Source organism: Aquarana catesbeiana, linkage group LG13 (genome assembly GCF_042186555.1).
Source record: "Aquarana catesbeiana isolate 2022-GZ linkage group LG13, ASM4218655v1, whole genome shotgun sequence".
NCBI lineage: Eukaryota > Metazoa > Chordata > Amphibia > Anura > Ranidae > Aquarana > Aquarana catesbeiana.
Window position 1 is genome coordinate 229,030,798 of NC_133336.1, and position 22,674 is coordinate 229,053,471.

The 22,674-nt window shown below is 43.0% G+C and overlaps 1 protein-coding gene and 1 long non-coding RNA gene across 2 annotated transcripts in view; both read left to right on the plus strand.

Annotated features, from left to right (window-relative positions):
* LOC141116684 (uncharacterized) overlaps positions 1–22,674 on the plus strand; it is a 218,410-nt gene that overhangs the window by 96,265 nt on the left and 99,471 nt on the right. The window lies entirely within an intron of this gene.
* LOC141116908 (uncharacterized) lies at positions 4,861–15,472 on the plus strand. Its single transcript, XR_012237067.1, has 2 exons — positions 4,861–4,968; positions 15,021–15,472. It is a non-coding gene; the product is annotated as an uncharacterized lncRNA (long non-coding RNA).

Consider the following 22,674-nt stretch of genomic DNA (forward strand, 5'->3'; position numbering starts at 1 on the left):
ACCCGCCGGAGCTCTCTTCCCCGCTTCGAGCCCTGGGGGGGGTGCTGACAGCTGGGAGAAGAGGAGGAGAGCAGCGGGAGGTCAGCTTATAGTACAGAAACACTCACATTGTACATTATATAATACTGTAATAGATTGGATTATAGGATTTCACAAGCATTTTAAACTAGGGCTTATTTTCGGGGTAGGGCTTATATTGCAGCCATCCTGGAAAATACCGCTAGGGCTTATTTTCGGTGTAGGTCCTATTTTCAGGGAAACATGATACACAATGGTGTCAGCCCTGCCTAGTTATCTTTTGCTAAACTAAAGAACACCCCCTGCCCCCCCCCTCTTCATGTCTACAACATCGGGCAGAATTGGTTCGTAATACAAGATAAAAACTGGGAGGGCTGAATTAAAACATTTTGAAATAATACTGCTGAGTGCACACAAGGCAAAGAAAAGCTCCAACAGGTATTTTTCTGACCTGATCTCACAGATATAACAAAACACTTCTAATGGTATATTTAACAGAACAAAAGAGAGTAAATTGGAAAAGCTCATTGTTAGGGGTTTACATAGACTTTAAATGGCTCTTAACTATTTTATGTACTCTTTTCTTGTATTTTTTTTTTTGTTAACAAAAAAAATAGAGGCAAAAATACTAAATATGAAGTACACAAATATTGTTTTTCCTTATTCCTAATATTTGCAAAAACTAGGCACCCCAAGGGATAATATGGGCAGTGGATCAACAGGGATCAGAAATGCAGATGAAATACAAAAAAGTTTTTGGATAAAAGTATCAAATTTTATTAATACAAATTGTGCAAAATACATCCTGACATCTAAAATCAACAGTACAATGAGAGCAGTTGGTGTCAGAAATAAAGCTGCTGAAGTGTAGGCAGTGAACTACAACGGCCAATAAATGGTCAAAGAAGTGGTGCAACTGCTACAAAATACCCTACATGTTTCAGAAAAACACAAAAAGATTCATTTCTTTTTATGGTGTGTACTTCCTTCTTCAGGGGTTTCAGACAAGCAGATTATTAAATTTCTAAAAAGAAATTTCTTGTGAAAAAAAAAATTTCTAAAAAGAAAAAATATTTGCATATATATATATGAGTAAATAGGTTTTACATCTGCATAGACAATAAGAGATGGTAGACATTGATCAGTAGACTTCAATTCACAGAAAAAGACAGAGAAAACAACAAGCTAGATATTAATCCAAAAACAGTACTCACTATTGTAACAAGGGTATACACAGTGATGTTGCGAGATGGAACTCCCACGCCCAAGAAACCAGGGGATAGAGGCAGTCCTCCCAGTTAAGTTCAAAAAATAAGGATAATGAACAAAGCAAATAAATCTCATTTCTGTATGGAATTAGCCTTATGCCAGGAGGGGGAGACGGCAGGGCAGGGCTCATGAGAGCCGCCACTAAGAGGCAAAATTGACGCACATCTAAAAACAAAAAAGAGAGGGAGGGATATTGTATATATCTCTGTACCATGAACATGATGTGCATTGAAATAGAGGGAGAGATAAAAGGTATAACTCTCCCAGTAATTGTGTCAAGGCAAAACATGAAGTAGGATATATAAACAGGTAACTAACCTTAGCCACTCAAAGCAACCAGACCCGGTATGGGGAGCTATGCTCCTCTCAGCTGTGTAGCAGAGTTTTGTGTTTGCTGAGAGTGAAGTTAAATACCTGATGGTGTGGGAGTGGTTGTGGTCAGATAACCAGTCCCACTTAATTTGAAACACTAGAGGTCCAGGTGAGGGAGATTTTTAATTAATTTAAGGTTTTAATGGGGGGCGAGTATGACAAGCTCTGAGTACCGAGAGAGGTACGTGGTGGTGAATCAGAGGCGCCAGCCAATCAGCGGCTTCCTGGCCTGAGCGGCGCCCGACATCATCGCGTGAGATGACGCAACGGCGTCCGGCGTTGACAGAGGCCGCCGACACGGAATTAGGGCAGCCTGCCAGAGGTAAGATGGAAAGCCTAGTGCGCACGCACGAGACAAGAAATCGAGCGCATGCGCATGGGAGCTGCTGAAAGAATGCCTCCGTCACCGTGAAGCGGAAACGGAAGCCTTTCCGTGTCAGGGAGCACCGCCGAGCCATTCCCATGGGCATTTAAGGAATCCAAACAGTTCAAAACTATTATAAAGGATGGTATAAAATATAAATAAGGAATAAGAAAATTTCATTTAAGAGGAGTTTTGCCGATATCATCTTCACTGGCAGGGCGTAGGGATCCCATCTGTACAGGATTATATTGTTCCTTAAAGAACAATGAAAAGAAAAAAACAATTTAATTGCAGTTAAAAAATATATAATGGTACATGAGAAGAGAATAGATGGTTATTAGGTACTGAGAATAAGCATACTAGCTCGATAGAAGCATCAGAATATGTTTAGTGGGCAACCTTCCTATAGCTAATACTTAAGCTAAGTCTGGGAGCAGAGTGTGCTAATATAGGAAGCAAAGTATAATCACCCTTTTTTTTTTTTTTTTTTTTGCCTTGTGCTGCTGAGACGAGCGAGAGAATAAGGGCAGTGGGGGGCTTCCCGGGGTGCTATCAAGAACACTTTAATCCCCCCACCTTTAGGCAGGGTCACTATAAACCAGCTAAAGCCCTGGAACCCCTGGGATCCTCAGCAGCTGCAGGGAGAAAGGTTTAGGTAGGGGTCGGGATATTCGGTGTATGTATCCCACTAACCGTATTTTGCTGGCGACTGCCTTAGCGGCATTTAACCAACTGTACAAAACTACGGTGTAGGTGGGGGGCTGCACCAATTCCTGTTGTAGTTGTGGAGTTTATGCGTGTAGGGAGCTGCCCCACACCTGCCATCTAAGGTACTGTGGCTTCCTTCTGTGTGAGCTCTCCTTTTCTTTACCGGGGTGTATAAGAGTGGAGAGACTTACCCCGCTTTATACACTTTATGGTATATGCTCTGTACAGCGGGTGGTTGAGTGCTGACGGGCGCAGCGGCTTCCCTTTCCTTCCCCTCTCTCCTTAGTTCCTTTTGGATTTGTGGAGGACGTTGGTAACTGTCAGTCACTAATTTTTTGCTGTTAGAGTATATTTACACCTATAAGAGTAAATGATGCAGAATTTACGTTCCTCTAAAGAGAAAAACTCGCAGCATGCGGCAGCAGTATCAGCAGCAGCAAAACTGGAGCAATATGCCCATGCCTCTGCTCTGACCCCTCCAAAAAAGGGGTCGCAGCAGAAGGGTCAACAGGGGGGGGCATCGGATAGGAAAAGCCAGGGCCTCTGGCTCTGATTCACCACCACGTACCTCTCTCGGTACTCAGAGCTTGTCATACTCGCCCCCCATTAAAACCTCACCTGGACCTCTAGTGTTTCAAATTAAGTGGGACTGGTTATCTGACCACAACCACTCCCACACCATCAGGTATTTAACTTCACTCTCAGCAAACACAAAACTCTGCTACACAGCTGAGAGGAGCATAGCTCCCCATACCGGGTCTGGTTGCTTTGAGTGGCTAAGGTTTGTTACCTGTTTATATATCCTACTTCATGTTTTGCCTTGACACAATTACTGGGAGAGTTATACCTTTTATCTCTCCCTCTATTTCAATGCACATCATGTTCATGGTACAGAGATATATACAATATCCCCCCTCTCTTTTTTGTTTTTAGACAGATTTTGCCTCTTAGTGGCGGCTCTCATGAGCCCTGCCCTGCCGTCTCCCCCTCCTGGCATAAGGCTAATTCCATACAGAAATGAGATTTATTTGCTTTGTTCATTATCCTTATTTTTTGAACTTAACTGGGAGGACTGCCTCTATCCCCTGGTTTCTTGGGCGTGGGAGTTCCATCTCGCAACATCACTGTGTATACCCTTGTTACAATAGAGAGTCAGATGTCTTGTGAGTACTGTTTTTGGATTAATATCTAGCTTGTTGTTTTCTCTGTCTTTTTCTGTGAATTGAAGTCTACTGATCAATGTCTACCATCTCTTATTGTCTATGCAGATGTAAAACCTATTTACTCATATATATATATATGCAAATATTTTTTCTTTTTAGAAATTTTTTTTTTCACAAGAAATTTCTTTTTAGAAATTTAATAATCTGCTTGTCTGAAACCCCTGAAGAAGGAAGTACACACCATAAAAAGAAATGAATCTTTTTGTGTTTTTCTGAAACATGTAGGGTATTTTGTAGCAGTTGCACCACTTCTTTGACCATTTATTGGCCGTTGTAGTTCACTGCCTACACTTCAGCAGCTTTATTTCTGACACCAACTGCTCTCATTGTACTGTTGATTTTAGATGTCAGGATCTATTTTGCACAATTTGTATTAATAAAATGTGATACTTTTATCTAAAAACTTTTTTGTATTTCATCTGCATTTCTGATCCTTGTTGATCCACTGCCCATATTATCCCTTGGGGTGCCTAGATTTTGTGTCTATCTTTTGTATAATGGTATGTGGCAGTGGTTCCCAGGATCAGCTCAATCTTAGTTCCAACTTTACAATTTATTCCTAATATTTGGGTTTTTTAAATATACAAATAAATGACAAAAAATATGGAAATAAAGCACAAAAGAATATATTTGTGTTTTTACCTTATTCATTATGCATTTTATTTTTTTGTATAACACAATAAAATACACAAAAAAGGGAAAAAAAAAACATTCCTGTATAGCATTTTATATTTAAAGTGTTACTATTTTAGTTTTTTTTATTTTAGTTTTTTTTCTGTCTTGATTCAGTTGGGTCCTGGAAGAGAGGATGTGGGTGACTCTGTCATGTGTCTGCGCCCCCGCCCCCAGGTTACTCTTGAATTTTGTCCTCTGCCTCAGTTTTACCATTTATGATATTTCCTATGTATAAAGCTCAGGAAGTTAGAAGAGTCAGAACTTCTGCTTTACTGACAGAAGCTCAGAGCTTGCTGGACACGGCCACCATGTCTACCTTCATCATCATCATATTCCTGTGTAAGTACAAAGACATTTCTTCTATATCTTATCTGTGTTTCAGCTGAGAGAATTTTGTGTGTTACACCAACAAAGAGACCCATGAACTATAACACACATAAAACACATAACACACATACAATATAAAACATACACAAACACAACACAAAGTGCAAATCACTGAACACATCACACAGCAAACACAACACAACACACAACACATAAAACACAGCAAACACAGTAGATACAACACAATACATAACACACAGTAAACACATTACATACAATACAACACAATACATAACACACAGCAAACCGAATATACAACGCAATACAAAACACAAAGCAAACAGAACATACAACACAATACATAACACACAGTAAACAAAATATACAACACAATACATAACACACAGCCAACACATTACATACAACACAATGCATAACACACAGCAAACAGAACATATCACACAATACATTACACACAGCAAACACAGTACAAACAACACAATAGATAACACACAGCAAACAGAACATATCACACAATACATTACACACAGCAAACACAGTACAAACAACACAATAGATAACACACATCAAGCAGAACATACAGCACAATACATAACACACAGCAAACAGAACATACAACACAATACATAACCCACAGCAAACACAGTACATACAACATAATATATAACACACAGCAAACACACTATATACAACATAATATATAACACACAGCAAACACAGTACATACAAAATATATAACACACAGCAAACACAGTACATACAACATAATATATAACACACAGCAAGGAGAACATACAACACAATACACAACACTCAGAACACACACAACAAACACAAACTTGTATCAATCAGTAAGTAAAAACTTGCAGACTGCCCACCATAGATATACTGCGGCTGGGTGGCCGCTCTGCGCTGGATCATGTACCTAGTACGTGATGCACGCATCCGGGTAGAGAGGGAGCCCGTGCTCCCCTGCCACCTAGATGTGCTGCGATTGGCTGCAGCAACAACCAATCAGCAGCTGCCGGCTGCTGGTTGGTGGCCAGCACCCAATGATTGGGTCTAGACATTACCAAAGAGAGCCCTATGTAGGTAAACAAACACACAGGGTTCTCTTCTGATAGCAGCAATGTGCTATTTTTTACTTCCTGCAAAAACCACAGAGGTGATCAAATACCACCAAAAGAAAGCTCTATTTGTGGGAAAATTACATCAATATTGTTTGGGTACAACGTCGCACGACCGCGCAATTGTCAGTTAAAGTACCGCAGTGCCGTATCCCAACAAATGGCCTGGTCATGAATGGGGTGAACCTTCCAGTGCTGAAGTGGTTAATATTGGGTCCAATTTAAAATAATTGAAATAAGTTAGATGAGTGTTTCTCAACCTTTTTTCAGTCAAGGCACCCTTAAAAAATACGAACGAGACACCCCATTCTAAAATTTAAAAACTATTATAATAGTTTTACATAATGCAGCAACATCCACACATAGAACACCCAACGTTAGAGGTGATTTATTTTTCCAAAAATATATCTTTGCACACTGGTAGTGACTAGTATTCCAATGTTGATGGAGAGGGGCAGGGGAAGGTCAAAACAGGATGCTGTGCAGGCGACTGACATACTCCATATTAACGGATGATGTCATTGGTTGTTAGGACGCCGGAGGTTAGAAGGTTGTAATGGTGCACCATGAAAACCTGTGGCTTTTTGTAACTAAAAGGCTTCATCCACACGCCGGCTTGTATACAAGTTTTGGGCAATTTTTAGGCATTTTGCCAAGGCACCCTGAAGAAACCCCAAGGCATCCCTGAGGAAACCCCAAGGCATCCCTGAGGAAACCCCAAGGCACCCTGGTTGACAAAGGCTGAGTTAGATTGTTACTTCACCTCACTTTTTTCCCAGTTCAGCTTATTTCTAAAATATATATACAGCTGACATGACTGGGGATTCCAGATAGAAGGGAGAGGAACACTAAATTATGGTAGGGACTCCAGGCAGGCAAAAGGGGGTGGACCCCTCCTGCCTATGCAAAGCCCCTCCTACACTATATTACCAAAAATATTGGGACACCTGCCTTTACACGCACATGAACTTTAATGGCATCCCAGTCTTAGTCCGTAGGGTTCAATATTGAGTTGGCCCACCCTTTGCACCTATAAAAGCTTCAACTCTTCTGGGAAGGCTGTCCACAAGGTTTAGGAGTGTGTCTATGGGAATGTTTGATCATTCTTCCAGAAGCCCATTTGTGAGGTCAGGCACTAATTCATCCCAAAGGTGTTCTATCAGGTTGAGGTCAGGACTCTGTGCAGGCCAGTCAATTTCCTCCACCCCAAACTCGCTCATCCATGTCTTTATGGACCTTGCTCAGCAGTCTACATGGGCAAGAGGGGGCTCCTTAGATATAGGTGATATGTAGAAGATATATAGGAAACTTTACATTTTGTGCTTTCTTTAAACAGCACTCATGATGGGAAAATCTGGTAAGTGCAAAGCTGAGATTGGGAATATACTGTAAAAAAATAATAGGTAAAATTAATTAATTAATAAAGCAAGTAATATTAGTATTAATGTGTGTAATTGTGTGTGTAAATAAACTGTTTACTTTGATTTTAATAATTAATAAGCAAGTAGTATTTGTAATAATGTGTATAATTGATGTGTAGATAAACTGTTTACTTTGATTTTTTTTTTCACTTAGAGCCCTTTCACACTGGGGCGGTTTGCAGGCGCTATTGCGCTAATAATAGCGCCAGCAAACCGACCCGAAAGTGCCGCTCCTTGCATTCCAGTGTGAAAGCCCCGAGGGCTTGCACACTGGAGCGATGCGCTGGCAGGACGGTAAAAAAAGTCCTGCCAGCAGCATCTTCGGAGCGGTGAAGGAGCGGTGTGTATACCGCTCCTTTACCGCTCCTGCCCATTGAAATCAATGGGACGGCGCGGCTATACCGCCGGCAAAGCGCCTCTGCAGAGGCGCTTTGCGGTGGTATTTAACCCTTTCTCGGCCGCTAGCGGGGGGTAAAACCGCCCCGCTAGCGGCCGCAGACCGACGGTAAAACGCCACTAATAATAGCAGCGTTTTACCGCCGACGCCGCCCCCCGCCCCAGTGTGCAAGGGCTCTTAATATCGCATATTATAGCATATTACTGTATTTTCTCTTTTTTTTAATATTAGGGATAGCCATTTATGTATATTTGTTTATTTTTGCTGCATAGCTTCTTGAATTAGCACACTTTATCGTTGTTTCACATCATTGTTGCACATTTTCCCTTATCACTTCATTTCTGTCTTTTTTAGATGGAGTTGGGCTTTAATTTGTTTGTGTTTTACTTAACTCAATTGAAAAATAAATGTCCATCTAGGACTGCCCTGTCCAGAGGGTGACAACACTGCTGTGCAAGTTCACTACAAAAAGAAGTCTGTTGTCACCCTATTACAGGAAGGGTAAAAATAACAGAACTACTTGTCAGGACAGAAAGAAACATAAAACTCAATAAAAAGTTAAGAATGTTAATTTTTCAGTGTATATTTTTTTATTAAGTTTTGTATTTTCTTTTCACAGCACTGATGGGGGTAGGTGCAAAGGCTGGAATTGGAAATTCACTCAAAAAAATGATAGTAAAAAAATTAAGGAGTAATAACAGTTTACGTAAAAATTGATGCGTAGATAAAGGAAAATTTATTATCAAATACTTACCGTAATTTTCCTTTCCTGATTGACTCCATGGCAGCCTACGTGTGGGTTAACCCCGCCTCCTCTCCAATGCTATAGGACCCCATTCCCATAAATGAGCACTCACCGCTAGATACTGCGTTCCGTAACTAGCCTACTCTTTGACCAATGGGTGGGAACTCCATCTGCCATGGAGTCCATCAGGAAAAGAAAATTACGGCAAGTATTTGATAATAAATTTTCCTTTTTTCTGACAGACTTCATGGCAGCCTACATGTGGGAAATAACTAGCCAACCACATGGGTGGGTATGCTGAACAAAAAATAATTTTAATTTGTCCTATCAACCGATAGTATTTTCAAACCAAAGTTTACAGAAGACAGTGAAGCAGGCTCTATGCAGTAATAAGACATGAATGTATTAATAGAGGCCCAGTAGGCTGCTTTGCAAATGGTGTCTGGAGCCACATGTCGGGCCGCTGCCCAAGCGGCTGCCATTCCCCTGGTGGAGTGTGCTGTCACCACCTCTGGAGGAGTCAAACCCTTAGCCCTGTATGCTTGCTGGATGGTCTGCACGATCCAGGCCGCAAGTGTCCTGGTTGAGGCTTTCTTCCCTTTATTGCTACCAGAGTGCAGGATAAAGAGGTGGTCAGAACGTCTAAAGGGAGAAGTAATTTGTAGATATTCTTTTATCGCTTCAGCTATTTCCAGAGGGTGAGTTTCAGTGGACCCTGGGGACCTGAATGTAGGTAAGACGATCTCCTGGTTCTCGTGAAACACCGAAGTCACTTTTGGGTTTGAACCCAGCATGGAGATGAGGACTACTCGGTCCGGAAAAAATGTCAGGAAGAGTTCTTCATGACCCAATGATCCGATCTTAGAGACCCTTTTAGCCGAGGTGACGGCTACTAAAAAGGCTCCTTTTGCTGAAAAGTCCTTAATGGAAAGCGGGGAGGGCCCCGTGGTACTGAGACCAGAGATTGAATCGAGGACAAGGGGAAGATCCCACTTGGGAAATCTGGGTTTTATTTGGGGCTTGAGCCTTGAGGCTCCACGGAAGAATTGCCGAACCAAGGGATGAACCGCCCATGAAGTACCAGAGAAGGCTGACAAAGCTGATACTTGGACTCTAAGAGAGCTGATAGATAAGGGTAGATCTAGACCAGTTTGAAGAAAGCTGAGAATATCCTGGACTTCTGGATGTCTGAAAGACCTACCCGTAGAAGAGCAAAATTCCACAAATTTGGTCCAGATTCTCCCATAAACTTTATTTGTGCTTGTCCTTCTTGAGCTCATGAGAGTGAAAATCACTCTTAAGGCACACCCGAGAGATTCTAGCCTCTCCCTCTCAAGAACCAGACCATCAGTCTCAGTAGTGCCGGACAAGGGTGCAGGACTGTCCCCTGAAAAAGAAGGTCCAGCCTGAGAGGGAGAGGCACCTGAGCTGGATCAGGAGGATGAACCAAGGCCTGTTTGGCCAATAGGGAGCTATTGTCACCACTTCGACTGCTTCCGCTTGGAGAATCTGAGGATAACTGGAAGTGGGGGAAAGGCATACGCCCTCCTGAACCTCCACTGATCCGTCAGGGCATCTGTTCCGAAGGCCTGGCTGCAACGGCCTCGGGTGTAAAATTTCTTCACCTTGAAATTGCAGGGGGAAGCGAACAGATCTACTTCGGGATTGATTCCCAGGGACAGAATCCACTTGAATGTCTGTACATGAAGGGACCACTCGTTGTTGTCCAGTGTTGAGTGCGTGATAGGAAGTCCGCTTGAGTGTTCTGGACTCCTGGAATGAAGGCTGCCGAGATATCGATAGGTTATTCTGTGCTCATGATAGGATGGGTTCGACTTCTCGAAGGAGTGTGGAGCTCCGAGTACCCCCTTGCCTTTTCACATAGGAGACCGCCGTGGTGTTGTCCATCCTTAATAACACTGATTCACCCTTCAGAAGGTGAGAGAAGGACTGGAGGGCACACCAGGCTGCTCGAAGTTCCAGGACGTTCAAGCCTGGGTTGGGGGAGATGAGTGTCCCACTTTTCCTGAGCAGGGTTCGATCCGCAGAGGGCCCCCCAACCGGTATCGCTGGCATCGGTCGTGACCGTGACCCAGGAGATGGGGGCAATGGAGTGGCAAGTTAGAAGGTTTTTGCGCTGAAGCCACCAGAAGAGGCTGTTCCTCATCATCGCAGTTATGTGGATAGATTGGTTCTTGTCTCCTGACTGCCATAGCCGTAGGAAACCTGACTGAAAAGGGCGTAACCTCCACAAGGCCCATTTGACCATGGGAGTCATGGAGACCATTGCGCCGACAATCTCCAGGCACTGAGAGGCTTTCAGACGAATAGTCGGAATCTTCCCGGCATAATGGCCTAGTTAACAGCATAAGTTAAAAACAAATACAAATTCACTGCAATTCATTTATACACCCATAAAAAGTAGCAAGATCCATAATAAATTGATAAAACCAATAGATACATATACATCATCTAAAATGTAAAAATACACATGCATGAATTGAGGCAGTGTATAAACATGATATGACCAACTACGGATACCCAGCAGAATGGGCGTGCGGGTGGCATCGATGGTGCCCTATGCGTTTCGCGAGTCTCTTCTCGCTCTTCAGGGGCAGATGCATACTAGGTGTATCTATAACAAAAATGTTCAAATAGTGAATATGTGTAGATGACTATATGGATCGGGGTAGAAGGGATGGTTGGCAAGGGAGGTCAGTGGCATAAAGACCTCATACTCACCACTCGACTGGTCTGGATCGCCAAAACACTGGGTGTCAGGATGGCGGCAAAGAGCAATGCCGGTACGGGGGCTGAGGGGGCCTGGCTACCAGAGACCGCAGCAGAAAAAGATCAGGACGCACGGCACGGACTGCAGGAAAGCATCTGGTCTGTGGTCTGGATGTGTCCATGAACATATCTAAAAAAAGGGATGTATAAAGATGCATAAGTCTCAAAGGGTGTAATGAAAACAGACTGAGCATCAGGTGATAAATTCTACCAATGGGAGATGACCAAAGGGGGTTGTATTTAACCACTTCCCACCCGGCCCCTGCATATGTACGGCCGGGTGGGTGCTCTCTCCTTCTGAGTGGACATTCAGAAATGTCCCTCGGAAGGAAGGGGATCGCACGCGCGCAGGCCTGCGCAGCGGCGCAATCCCAATGCACTCATGTCACCCAGACACGGCGCATCTCAGATCGGCAGGAGTGCTCTGTGATTGGCCCTCCTGATCATATGACAGCCGTGTCCAATCACAGCCGTCATGTGATGTAAACAGAGAGCCGGTTGCTAGGTGATCGGCTCTCCTCTCCTCACACAGATGTTGTCGGTGAGGAGAGGAGAGCGGATCGCTGCAGCCGGCTGGTGATCAGTGAGTATGAGTTGTTTTTTACAGCTTTTTACACACTGATCACCAGTCTAGTAAAATACAATGTCCCAAAACACAATGTCCCAAAACACATGTCCCCAAAATACATGTCCCCAAAACAAATGTTCCCAAAATACATGTCCCCAAAAACACCTGTCCCCCATATATGTCCCAGTCAAATCACATGTCCCATTGATTATCTGCACACATCTGTACATGATCATTTGCGTACATCTGTCCGTGATCACACGAACCAATTTTTATGCACTTAACAGGATTTTTTTTACCAAAGACATGGAGCAGAATACATTTTGGCTTAAATTTATGACAAAATTCGATGTTATTGGATTTCTTTTAAAATAGAATAATGAAAATATTGTTTTTTTTTTCAAAATGTCCGCTACTTTTTCGCTTATATCGCAGAAAAAAAAAACGGAGTCATGAATAAAGACCACCAAAAGAAAGCTCTATTTGTGCGAACAAAATGATAAAAATTTAATTTGGGTACAGCGTTGCATGACTGCGCAATTGTCAGTGAAAGTACGAGAGCGCTGAAAGCTGAAAATTGGCCTGGGAAGGAAGGGGGCGAAAGTGCCCGGTATGGATGTGGTTAAATAGATTTAATCTATATGTGAAATTGACTTATGATATAAGTATGGTAAGTATTATATAGGCTGTCATAACAACTGGTGGGTATAAACAAGAAGCTGGAGGGAAATGCAAGGACAAACAATAAGAAAAATGTAATGTAAACAAACCTAAATTATGTATGGATAAAGACGGCCGCAACCCAGAAGTGCCGTGGCGAGCTGGAATGCACAAGCGCTCCAGCCGCCATGAGGGGACAATACACAAACTATGCTATATAGCAAGTTTATGGGGAAAGACAAACAAACAATACTAACACAGAGACAACTGCTATGGAGAAACGAGGATAGTCGCAGACATTGCCAGCTGTTGATGCGTCCGTCCATCGGGCATACAGAAGCGACCACCCTTCCAGCATAGGGGTATCCTCCAGCCTCTAAAGCTACTCGCCCGTGACTGGGCTCTGAGCTGCACCGCATAAGGTATGCCAAAATCCTGGATTCATCCGACCGGACGCGAACAGCATGTGTAGGTCCGTTGGAGGACAAAAAAGGAACGCAGTATCTAGCGGTGAGTGCTCATTTATGGGAATGGGGTCCTGTAGCATTGGAGAGGAGGCGGGGTTAACCCACACGTAGGCTGCCATGGAGTCTGTCAGGAAACATTTTTTACTTTGATTATTTTTATTGTTTTAACTTCACACTCAAGTAACTCAGTCACAAAAAATACATAAATAAATCTCACTTCAAAAGAAGAGGTGAAACTTGCCTCTACATCGTCCAAATTTCAGTGGCTATCCTGGGATGATTATAGTAAGAAAAAAGACTGTGCTGGACATAAAAAAACCTAAAAGAAGCTGCAACACAAAGTGAAATACACACAATTATGCCGCGTACACACGGTCGGACTTTTCGGCTACAAAAGTCCGACAGCCCGTCCGACAGACTTTCGACTGACTTTTGGCGGGCTTGCAGCGGACTTGCGGCAGACTTTCTAACGAACGGACTTGCCTACATACGAATCCGATGGATTCGTACGTGATGACGTACACTGGACTAAAATAAGGAAGTTGATAGCCAGTAGCTGCCCTAGTGTGGGTTTTTGTCCGTCGGACTAGCATACAGACGAGCGGATTTATGGGTCCGGCAGAGTTACGACGTAAAGATTTGAAGCATGTTCCAAATCTAAAGTCCGTCAGATTTGAGGCTGGAAAAGTCCGTCGAAAGTCCGGGGAAGCCCACACACGATCGGATTGTCCGCCGGCTTTGGTCCGTCGGCGTCCGTCGGGCTTTTGTAGACGAAAAGTCCGACCGTGTGTACGCGGCATTACAGATAAAAAACAAATATGGTTGCGCTCTATACCCTAAACCTCATAAACGCGATGATAAGTGATCAATTAATAATAACTTAAAAGTAGTCCCACAAATAAATATGATTCTGTAAGTTTCAGTGACGGTATATCAGAATTCCAATAACAGTCAATCAAAGTTACAATCGACAATAGCAAAAGTGAGTACATCAAATTGTGATCAGTTCCAAAAGATCAGTGTGACTTTGCTTGACAGACCCACCACCATAAGAAGTGTGCGCTTACCAGCTACACAGACAAGTAATGCCTGTGGCTAACACCCAGCCAGGGCCTTTTCCTCAGTGGTATTCTGATATCGGTCTAATCACCATATCTGTGGGGGGGTTTTCCTGGTCCAAACTTTGACAGAACAAATCCTCTGCTGAGAGCTTGTGTATGGCTCAATGCATGGTGATGCAAACGTAGCTCAGAAAAAGAATAATAAAAATGGCCATAGGTAAAACCCGCTTGGTATTTTATTACATATTAAAAAGCACAAACGTCAAATAGGCGTAAAAACAGCCGGCTACAATACACCCGCCCATGCTAACACACAAAGGGACGTCGCACGCGGTGACGTCAGTACGTCGCTCCTCCCGATGCGTTTCATCACAGGTTTGACGTCGTCATGAGGCAGCTGCAGGCATCATCCCAGTATCTTATTTTCGAGGAGGCGGAGCACCTTCTTGTAAAAGCAAACCTAGTGGCTAAAACCTCAGCCTGTGAAACTCAGAGCAGACCAGAGTAATCACAAGCAGATCCACTGATTACAGGAGAGCAACAAACTAAATTTACCTAACCTAGCACCAAGGAGTGTACCACACTAAAGTATTTTTTTTAAAGTGGATGATGGTGGAGGGGGGATTTTTTTTCCAAGAATTGGCCTTCAAATAAACACAACTTCTCCATATTCAGTAATCTAAGTGAAGGTTGACTCTGTAAGTTCAACAGCCTCTACTCCTTTAGTAGACCAACATGAAATAGTGCAAATCGTTTCTCTGCAGAATTATTTTATTGTAACTATGTATTCTCTAATTATCTCCTTAGATTGCACGGTGCAGAATATAATATGACTGGAGATCTCTGGATTTGTATTAGCTGCCGCTCTATGCTTCGTCTACTTCCTGTCAGGGCTGGGCTCAGCCCTTCCTTCTCTGAACTGGCCACTCAGCTGTCGGCTAATTGCCAGCTCCCATCTTTCTCCACAGTTACTCAGTTGTTGATATCCTGCTCGTCAGTCCTGCCTACTTAAGCCATCCAGTCCAGAGGGTCTCTGCCTTCGCCTTGGTCAACATCACAAGAAACATCTCCTGTGTTTCTGTTTAAAGACTGGCTTTGCTGACATCCCTTCTGGCTCCAGGTCCTGCATGCTGTTCCACTACTTTGATCCCTGACTTTTGGCTTGGCTGACTATCCGTTTCGGTTACTGACCTCTTGCTATGTTTTGACTACTTTTGTTTTTTGTACTTTTATTATTAAACAAGTGTGATTTAACTGTACTTCTGTCTCGGTCTAATTTCATGGTTTCTGACACATTCACAATAAGTGGTAGAGAAGAGGAGGAACTTCCAAGAAGCTGCCGATATCGGGGAAATGTAAAACAAAGATGGAAAATTATCATGGTTGAATGAAAGAACAATTTTATACTCTATAACAATGTAATATGGTAAAAATGTAAAGAGATCTCTATGGAGCTCACACAGCTCACAATTTCCTGAGTTCTGGGGAATACAGTGGCCACTCCGATCCCTCACCATCAGGAGAGTTTATGAAGAAGGAATTACAGAGACGCTCTGATGTAGAAATGAAGATGGCATCACAGATATTTTCAGGCTTTGCCGCTTATGATCTTGTATTAGAGACTTTGTATGTTTTTGAAAAATATCTATACTGGTACTTTCCTCATTGTATGCATTGACAGTACAGTATAATGGGCTGGGCACGCCATATATAAGAATGTTCTTAGATTGCCAATGGATAATAAAGAGGTCGGGGCTGAGTGTCTTTTTTTCTTCAGTGGGTTCTCCATAGTCAACGTTTATATAACCATCTGTATGGATTAGTTATTGGTCTCTTCCATGAAAACTCAGACACTGTTATGTATACAGCGGAGCATGATGGGAAAGGGAGGATATTCAGACAGACATTGAGTTATATAGACCCCAGCCAATGGTGTCTGAGGAGGGAAATTCAGAATACTGCAAAAGGATAGAAGGGTTTAATTCTGTCTTCCAGTGTTTTTAAAAGGCACCCAAACCCAAGAATAAAACGTAATGGGGTAGATTTACTAAAACTGGAGAATCTGGTGCAGCTGCGCATAGGAACCAATCAGCTTCCAACTTCAGCTAGTTCAGTTAAGCTTTGACCATAAAACCTTGAAGCTGATTGGTTTCTATGCAGGGCTGCACCAGATTTTGCACTCTCCAGTTTTAGTAAGTCTCCCCCAATATAATGCAGTCCCAGTCTTGACATGTGGTGACTGCATTAGGCTCAGTTCACACCTAAACCCACCGCGGATCGCACAGGAACGCTGTTCATCCCTGTTCTCAGTTTCAGGGATGAATCTTTGCCTGAATTCAGGCCTGAAACTGAGCCAAATATGCACAGTGCACTCTGCAACTGCCCCCTGGAGATATGTGAACTGGCTCCATAGGGAGCTGGTCACATTCTCCTGCTATGCGAATTGGATGGGGGAAAACCTGCATCCAATTCGCATAGGTGTGAACCCAGCCTTAGTTTACCTTTTTATTTTTTTTTCCCTTTTTTTTTTTTTTTTGGTGGTCCTGCCAGTAACACACTTCCTGTACTAGGGAGACAACACTCACTCACTCACTGGTATTTATAGGAGGAGCGGCATTGTCAAACATTATTTGTGATTACAGTACAGTTCACAGGAAGTGACAAGGTCACTGCATTTCTGAAAGGATCAACAGGTATTTTAATTACTTGCTGAAAATGTTCTTAGCCTAAAAAAAAAGACAATGAATGTAGCTGCAGCATTAAAACACTTGTGAACTGCAATATATCTTAATGCAATATATATTATATATTAATGCAATATACTGTATATCCAATATATAATCCAATATGTTAATCTCTCTCTGCCAAGCAGACCTATTTTACCACTCTCATTAGCAACTTATCATCCCATCCCCGTCAACTCTTCTCCACCTTCAACTCTCTACTTCGTCCTCCACCGCCTCCACCCGCCAACTCACAAACTGCCCAGGAGATCGCCAATCACTTCAAACAGAAGATTGATACAATTTGCGCGGAGATCTCTACTGTTCTGATACCCTCCACGCTTTACACTTCATGCCCACAGGCACAATCATTACTTCCCTCTTTCAACCCCACCACTACAGACGGAGTTGCTAAACTACTTGCTAATGTCCACCTTACCACCTGCCCTCTGGATCCTGTTCCCTCACAAATGCTACGTTCACCCTCTGACCCTATGCTACACTCTCTAACACACATTTTCAATCTCTCCCTCTCTTCTGGCATCTTCCCCAACTCTCTAAAACATGCACTTGTCAGACCCATACCTAAAAAGCCCTCTCTGGACCCATCCAATCTTAACAACCTACGCCCCACCTCCGCCCCATCTCCTTGCTCCCCTTCTTATCCAAACTCCTCGAATGTCTGATCTACCGACTGAGTGTCCACCTTGCTGATAATAACCTTCTTGATCCCCTTCAGTCTGGATTTCGTCCTCAACACTCCACAGAAACTGCTCTCCTCAAACTAACAAACGATCTACTAACGGCCAAAACCAATTGACACTATTCTGTACTTCTGCTCCTGGACCTCTTTACTGCCTTTGATATGGTTGACCACCCCCTCCTCCTCAAAAAACTACACGCCTTTGGTCTCTGTGACTGTACACTTCACTGGTTCTCTTCCTACTTATCCAACAGCACCTTTAGCGTTTCTTACAACTCTACTTCCTCCTCTCCTCTTCCTTTCTCTCTTGGGGTCCCCCAGGGTTCTGTTCTTGAACCTCTCCTATTTTCAATCTACACCGCCTCCCTGGGTCTCCCATGGCTTCCAATACCACCTCTAGGCGGACGACACCCAAATCTTTTTCTCTACCCCTCAGCTCACTCCCTCTGTCTCCTCACGTATCACTAGTTTACTATCAGATATATCAGTCTGGATGTCACACCACTTCCTCAAACTCAATCTATCCAAAACCGAACTTATAATTTTTCCTTCCCCATATGCCCCTTCCCCTGATCTCTCTGTCAAAATCGATGGCACAACTATAAGCCCATCCCCACATGCCAAGGTTCTAGCTGTAGTCCTAGACTCTGAACTCTCCTTCAAGCAAAACATCCAATCACTGTCCAAATCCTACCACCTCAACCTCCGCAACATCTCTAAAATACGCCCCTTTCTAACCAATGACACAAGAAAGCTCTTAATTCACTCGTTGGTCATCTCTCGCCTCGACTACTGCAACTCCCTTCTCATTGGCCTACCTCTACATAGTCTATCACCTCTTCAATTTATCATGAATGCCGCTGCCAGACTCATCCACCTTACCAATCGCTCTGTGTCTGCTACCTCTCTCTGTCAATCTCTCCACTGGCTTCCGCCAAAGAATTAAATTCAAAATTCTAACAACTACGTACAAAGCCATCCACAATTTAGCCCCCAGCTACATCACTAGCTTAGTCTCTAAATACCAACCTACTCGTTCTCTTCGTTCCTCTCAAGACCTCCTGCTCTCTAGCTCCCTCCTCACCTCCTCCCATGCGTGCCTTCAGGACTTTTCCAAAGCCTCTCCAATCCTAGTGGAATGTTTCCACTTGACCCTCCCTTCTAGATTGTAAGCTCTAAGGAGCAGGGCCCTCTGATTCCTCCTGTATTGATTTGTATTGTATTTGTACTGTCTGCCCTCATGTTGTAAAGCGCTGCGCAAACTGTTGGTGCTATATAAATCCTGTATAATAATAATAATAATAATAATATATCCAATATATAATCCAATATATCTTAATGCAATATATAATATGTGTGTTCCTTGGTTTACTATACTTTAACCACTAGGCGTCCGCGCTATAGCCGAAAGACGGCTACAGCGCGGACTCCAATTGCCGGGAGGGCGTCCCTGGACGTCCTCCTGTTTACTTCCGCGTTGTGCGCTTCCGCGGGCGCGCATCGAGGAAGTTTTGTGCTGGCCGTGTCCCTTGGACAAAGCCAGTCACAGATTGCTAAAAACAGCCAATCATAGCAGCCGTTTTCAGCGCGATCGGCGGTGCCAATGAGAGACGATCACATAGGTAAACATATGAGATCATCTCTCATCGCCGGCTCTCCCTCCTCACACAGAGACAGCGTTTGAGGAGGGAGAGCGAACCGCTGTGGCAGTAAGTGAACAGAAAAAAAAAAAAGGAGAACAAAGTGTCCTCACTGCCATCTGTCCTGTCATCTGTTCCTGCCATCTGTCCCTGCCATCTGTCCTGTCATTTGTCCCTGCCATCTGTCCAGCCATCTGTCCCTGCCATCTGTCCCTGCCATCTGTCCTGTCATCTGTCCCTGCCATCTGTCCAGCCATCTGTCCCTGCTGTCATGTCCCTGCCATCTGTCCCCACTGCCATCTGTCCCCACTGCCATCTGTCCCCAGTGCCACGTATAAGTGCCATCTGTCATCAGTGCCACATAGTGCCATCTGTCATCAGTGCCACCTGTCAGTGTCACGTGCAATCTGTCATCAGTGTCACGTGTCATCAGTGCCACGTATCAGTGCCATCTGTCATCAGTGTCATCAATGCCACGTATTAGTGCCATCTGTCATCAGTGCCACGTATTAGTGCCATCTGTCTTCAGTGCCATCTGTCATCAGCGCCACGTGTCATCAGTGCCACATATTAGTGCCATCTGTCATCAGTGTCACGTGTCATCAGTGCCACGTATTAGTGCCATCTGTCAGTGCCACGTATTAGTGCCATCTGTCATCAGTGCCACATCAGTGTCAGTGCCACGTATCAGTGCCATCTGTCATCAGTGCCACGTATCAGTGCCATCTGTCATCAGTGCCACGTATCAGTGCCATTTGTCATCAGTGCCACGTCAGTGTCACATGTCATTGTCCTGGTTCTCCAGGGCCTTCAAAACTGTAATAGGTAGTCAACAAATTAGATGTGTAATTTATGCTCCTAGAACACCTGATGGTGCTCCCTGCATGTTTGGCCTCTCTATGTGGCCAGGCTGTGAAAAAGTTCCACACATGTGGTATCGTAATACTCAGGAGGAGTAGTAGAATGTATTTTGGGGCGTTATTTGTGGTATACACATGCCATGTGAGAGAAATTAAAGTATTCTAATAGGGGAATGGCGCTGTTCACAGATAGTGGAAAAAACAGAGGGACACAACCCCAACCCACCAGAAATGGGAAAGAAATTTTTGAATAAAAAATTTTTTTGAATAAAAAATAAATGTATGAATATAAAAGTGGTAAGCAATGGATGTGCGGGGTGCACCAAAGTGTGTGGAAATTCTAACTAAAATGCTATGAGTTAATCCCTTAGGTGAGATGACAGAAAGTATAAATAGCAAATCACTACCAAAAGTAAAAAACCAAAACCGTACCTAGTACAAAGTAGAAAAAATGACAAAAAATGACATAAAAAGTGATAACAACATTAAAATGCCCACTCATGTGCCAAATGTCTTCCACAATAATAAAATTACATATAAGTGATTCAAATGAACATCTGTGATCATCCAAAATTTAAATAAAAAATAAATGAAAAGTAGAAATATATGTGGAAGATGAATGGAAAAAATGAGTATAATAATTAATAAATATGTGCCATCAAACAGATGTGTAAATGAGTAAATAATACACTCAAAAATGTCCAATATGAATTGTCCAATGAAAATATATCCGACAGGTGTGTGATCACCCACAAAGTTTCAGTGTAGTGTATCCGTGTCTGGCAGGCCCCCTTTTGTGCCCTCACTCACCAGAAAGCCCTACCCCTGCAGGGGTGAACGGCATGAATCAATCCTGTGGCCGGAATGCTGGAGTCCAAGGGTCCCCCTCTCAGGTACAGCAAGCCCCTTCCCACTGGATCCACGTTGTTCTTACATGAGTATCCACCGGAACAAATTATATGTGGAGAAACAGGAAATCCGCATAGTGTAAATCCGTTAAAAAGAGTTTATTGTTAAAACATATATCAAAAGTTAAAAACGGGAGCTAACAATGCTCACTAAACAAAAACAAAAAGCGGATGGTGTCTAGGCAGCGAGGTGCCGGCGTGCGTTCCACCAGCCTAGCTGCCGAAACCGGAAGTGCAGAGTCAAAACGTGAAAGCGACGTGTGCCTACCGTATGGCCACGCCTTACGCGTTTCGTCATCAAGACGTCATCCGAGGCTGGTGGAACGCACGCCGGCACCTCGCTGCCTAGACACCATCCGCTTTTTGTTTTTGTTTAGTGAGCATTGTTAGCTCCCGTTTTTAACTTTTGATATATGTTTTAACAATAAACTCTTTTTAACGGATTTACACTATGCGGATTTCCTGTTTCTCCACATATAATTTGTTCCGGTGGATACTCATGTAAGAACAACGTGGATCCAGTGGGAAGGGGCTTGCTGTACCTGAGAGGGGGACCCTTGGACTCCAGCATTCCGGCCACAGGATTGATTCATGCCCTTCACCCCTGCAGGGGTAGGGCTTTCTGGTGAGTGAGGGCACAAAAGGGGGCCTGCCAGACACGGATACACTACACTGAAACTTTGTGGGTGATCACACACCTGTCGGATATATTTTCATTGGACAATTCATATTGGACATTTTTGAGTGTATTATTTACTCATTTACACATCTGTTTGATGGCACATATTTATTAATTATTATACTCATTTTTTCCATTCATCTTCCACATATATTTCTACTTTTCATTTATTTTTTATTTAAATTTTGGATGATCACAGATGTTCATTTGAATCACTTATATGTAATTTTATTATTGTGGAAGACATTTGGCACATGAGTGGGCATTTTAAAGTTGTTATCACTTTTTATGTCATTTTTTGTCATTTTTTCTACTTTGTACTAGGTACGGTTTTGGTTTTTTACTTTTGGTAGTGATTTGCTATTTATACTTTCTGTCATCTCACCTAAGGGATTAACTCATAGCATTTTAGTTAGAATTTCCACACACTTTGGTGCACCCCGCACATTCATTGCTTACCACTTTTATATTCATACATTTATTTTTTATTCAAAAAAATTTTTTATTCAAAAATTTCTTTCCCATTTCTGGTGGGTTGGGGTTGTGTCCCTCTGTTTTTTCCACTATCTGTGAACAGCGCCATTCCCCTATTAGAATACTTTGGTTTTGTGGATTTCACTTTGGTGTCTCCATTTTGATTGGGGGGCTGCAGTTCCTTGTTATTATTGGTCCTAAGCGCGGAATATTTGACTTACATGTGAGAGAAATAACTTATTACAATGACAGTTTTGTGGGGGGAAAAAAAAATCTTCATTTTGCAAAGAATTGTGGGAAAAAATGACAACATCAAAAACCTCATATTTGTACTTTCCTGACTTGTTCGGGTCGCAAGAAATGAGATAGACCGCTAGTACATCAGGTGTGATCAATTTTTTATGATTTATAACTTGTAGACTCTCTAACTTTCACACGGACCAAATGATATCCACTAATTTGAGTTATTTTTAC